The sequence below is a fragment of the Canis lupus genome, chromosome 5 (genome assembly GCF_011100685.1).
Source record: "Canis lupus familiaris isolate Mischka breed German Shepherd chromosome 5, alternate assembly UU_Cfam_GSD_1.0, whole genome shotgun sequence".
Taxonomy (NCBI): Eukaryota; Metazoa; Chordata; class Mammalia; order Carnivora; family Canidae; genus Canis; species Canis lupus.
The window spans coordinates 64,034,131-64,038,293 of NC_049226.1; the positions used below are offsets into that span (position 1 = coordinate 64,034,131).

The 4,163-nt window shown below is 42.9% G+C and overlaps 1 long non-coding RNA gene across 1 annotated transcript; it reads right to left on the reverse strand.

The window, feature by feature from the left end:
* Nucleotides 1-1,985: 1,985 nt before the first annotated feature.
* LOC111095994 lies at nucleotides 1,986-3,626 on the reverse strand. Its single transcript, XR_005359904.1, has 2 exons — nucleotides 3,136-3,626; nucleotides 1,986-2,446 (listed from the first exon to the last, which is right to left on the reverse strand). It is a non-coding gene; the product is annotated as an uncharacterized LOC111095994 (long non-coding RNA).
* Between the last annotated feature and the right edge of the window lie 537 nt (nucleotides 3,627-4,163).

Sequence of the window (4,163 nt, forward strand, 5' to 3'; positions counted from 1 at the left end):
GATGCCAATAGTTTACTGATTTCCATCAACCTGTCCTCCCTCTCTCACCCACTTCCCATGGGAAATCCTCAGTCTTATTCCACATAGTCACTGGCTGTTTCACAAGCCACCTTCTGTCCACTGAAAGGAGGAGGGAAGATGGACAAACATGAACCAGCCCAACAGATGGCACCTCCACATGGAGGGGTGAGTGGGGGGGTCTCTCTGAACAAATGGTGACTCTGAGCCATGATCCCAGGATTCTTGAAAAAATTAAATGGAAGGAGCATCTGGCCAGCTCAGTCAGAAGAGCACTCAACTCTTGATCTCAGTCAGGGTCATGAGTTCAAGCCCTACATTGGGTCTAGAGATAATGAAAAATGAATGAACTTACTTTAAAAAAGTTATGTACGGGGCACCTGGGTGGTTCGGTCGGTTGAGTATCTGCCTTCAGCTCAGGCCTCAGGTGGGGATCCCAGGGTCCTGGGATCACACCCCACCCTCCCCCATCACATCTGGCTCCCTACTCAATGGGGAGCCTGCTTCTCTCTCTCCCACTGTCTGCTGCTCCCTCTGCCTGTGTTCACTCTCTGTCAAGTAAATAAAATATTTTTTTTAATTAAGCATGTAATGTTTGGCTCTTAAAAAAAATGGAATGGAAAGATAATGCGGTGAGGAGGATGTGAACATTACTAATACTACTGAACTCTATGCTTAGAAACAGCTAAAATGCTCCATTGTAGGTGATGTCTATTTTTTTTTTAAGATTTTATTTATTTATTCATGAGAGACAGAGAGAGAGAGGCAGAGACAGAGAAGCAGGCTCCATGCAGGGAGCCTGATGCAGGACTCAATCCCAGGACTCCAGGACCCCGCCCTGGGCCGAAGGCAGGCGCTAAGCCACCAAGCCACCCAGGGATCCCAGGTGATGTCTAACCACAACTTAAAACAACTTAAAACAACAAGACCCCCTGCCCTTGGCTCAGAGTAAGGGAGTTCCTGGTTCAGGTTGGAGGGGTTCCTGTCGTCCGCACTGTGGAAAACCAGGGTTCAGCAATCTGGAATATTTTCTTCTTCTCCAGGTGACAGATATAGTCAGTGACAGTAGGCAGAGATGTCCTCATTCCTGTAAAGCCAAGGCAGGAAGGAAGAACTTCAGCATTTAAAAGCACCTTTTAGGGGCACCTGGGAGGCTCAGTGGGGGTAAGCATCTGACTGTTGCTTTCATCTGCCAGGAGGTGGCACTCTTGACTCACCTGGTAAGGCTGTGGGTGGGGAACTCTCTGTAAGGCCAACATTTTCAAGGGGCTTTATTGACTCCATAAAGTCGATCTGAGTTTCTTTTTTTTTTCTTTTTTTAAATTTTTATTTATTTATGATAGTCACAGAGAGAGAGAGAGAGGCAGAGACATAGGCAGAGGGAGAAGCAGGCTCCATGCACCAGGAGCCTGATGTGGGATTCGATCCCGGGTCTCCAGGATCGCGCCCTGGGCCAAAGGCAGGGGCCAAACCGCTGCGCCACCCAGGGATCCCTCGATCTGAGTTTCTTAAAGCTGTCTGATCCTATCTGAGTCTATGCATGTGTCTTAAGGATGAGATTCCGGGGGGACCTGGCCGGCTAGTCAGTAGAGAGCACGATTTTTGATCTCAAGGTTGTGAGTTCGAGCCCTACATTGGGAGTAGAGATTAAAAAATAAAATTGGGGGATCCCTGGGTGGCGCAGCGGTTTGGCGCCTGCCTTTGGCCCAGGTTGCGATCCTGGAGACCTAGGATCGAATCCCACATCAGGCTCCCGGTGCATGGAGCCTGCTTCTCCCTCTGCCTGTGTCTCTGCCTCTCTCTCTCTCTCTCTGTGACTATCATAAATAAATAAAAATTTTTAAAAAAATTTTTTTTAAATAAAATTGGGGTGGGGGTGGGGGAAAAGATGCCATTGTAGTCAAGGCCTTAATATAACCAATCCTTCCAACAGTGTCTTGTTAAAACAAAAACAGATGCCCACCGAATTTACGCAGATGATTTACTGTTGCCATGAAAGAAAGAATATTCACTGAGAGTTTCTGAATTCTGGAGGGTTATAGGTAGAGAGACAAGATAAGTATTTTAATTTGTTTACAAAGTAACATTTTCATAAGATTTCTGTAAGTTATAGATATCTCAAGAGAAAAAGTTTCCTTCAATCTGGAAGAGCAAACATGAGGGGATAACAATATTTTGAACAAGAATCCTTCAAAAGGGTCATCCTTTTCCATACAGAGAAACAAACAAACCAATCATCATTTTCCTTAAGTCATTCAGTTCCATGTTATTACTTTTTCTGTTTAAATGCAACTTTTTCATTAGTTCTGGAAATTCATACTTTAGTTTTATGATCTTAGGGTGACCAGAAACCGGTATTTGTTAAAAGTGCTTTTCGTGCATCTTCTTGAAGCTGGACCATATTTTTGCAAGAGCATCAGAACAATACCTGTAAATGAAAGGACAGTCAAAAATAGACATGGTTAAAGACCCTATGAGAGTTCAGTATAATGCAGTCGATAAGAAAATTTGATTATTTTTTGTAACACACAGCATTTTAACAATTTGAATGTCAAGGGGATCCCTGGGTGGCTCAGCGGCGCCTGCCTTTGGCCCAGGGCGTGATCCTGGAGTCCTGGGATCGAGTCCCGCATTGGGCTCCCTGCATGGAGCCTGCTTCTCCCTCTTCTTGTGTCTCTGCCTCTCTCTCTCTTTCTCTGTCTATCATAATAAATAAATAAATCTTTAAAAAATAAAAAACCTTTAAAAAAAACAATTTGAATGTCAAGTGATGGCACTGTACCAGAACATATTAAAACTTTAGGAATTTCATTTAATTTTTGGAACAGCTATAGCACTCACATACCCAATATATCTAAAAGGGCTTATCATTTTTTTGACAATGCTTCCCATGTGACTTAACATACCAAATAAACTACATTAATTAGTCAACAGACTCTATTTACGGTTTGACTTTCTGGGAATCTGTTGAAAATAAATGAATGAATGAACCAACAAGTGAACAAGCCATCCAACCAAACCAACCAACCAATCAACCAAAAAACAAACATCTCAGAAGGTTTCAAGGCACTTGCTACAAAGGATCACGGATGATTACAAAACTGAAAACTTCATTACCCGTTTCACCAAGGTGGCTCTAGGAGATTCTACAGGAGGTTATAGAGTTGTCACCAAATGTAGCTCCTTTAATATTGAGAAGTTTTCACTTTCTTACGTAGGTAAAGACCGGATAAAAATGAATATAAGAACCTTGTTGTTCTGGGTAGGTAAAGAAAAAAATTGTCTTTTCTTCTCTGTTCATAATTTCTTATCAAGAGTAGACTAACAATGCAAGAAAACTTTGTTTTGACAGAGAGAAAAGCCAAATCTCAATCTTATTATACCAGTGTACTTGTAAAACTCACTTCTCCCGATTTCAGTCCTGACCATGCCTAAAATTCCTTTTCAAAAATTCTCCTTCAGAAATCCCTTCTACAATTTCCTGTGTTTCCTGTTTCATTCAGAGTCAGTCTTAACTTTCAGGTCACCAAAGATTTTGGAATCTATTTTAAAGGTTTACCTATAAACCTTTTTTTTTTTAATTTTACCTATTTGCTCTTTTTTTTTTTTTAAGATTTATTTATTTACGATAGACATCTAGAGAGAGAGAGAGAGAGAGAGAGAGAGAGAGGCAGAGACACAGGAGGAGGGAGAAGCAGGCTCCATGCCGGGAGCCTGATGTGGGACTCGATCCCGGGACTCCAGGATCACGCCCTGGGCCAAAGGCAGGCGCTAAACCGCTGAGCCACCCAGGGATCCCCCCCATTTGCTCTTAACAAGGGAAAATATAGGAGACGTACAAATCAACCATTTTAGGTAGTTTCTGTGGATAAATCACAACAGGTACTACTGAAGTAACCAATTGAGGCAACAGCAAAGCTGAGTAGACCCCTCCCTCGGGCCTGGACTATCCAGCATCCAGGGTCAGTTGGGGTGGAACAAGGGCATAAGTAGTTCTTTTCTTTTTTGTACCTGTTGCATAACAAGGCAGCAAACGTAGTTTCTTTGTATAAAGGTGATGGAGGGATATATTTTGATCACCACCGTTCCAGGCTCGCAAAGTGTGATGGGAGCCAGGCACATCCCACCGCCCATCACAGTGGTTT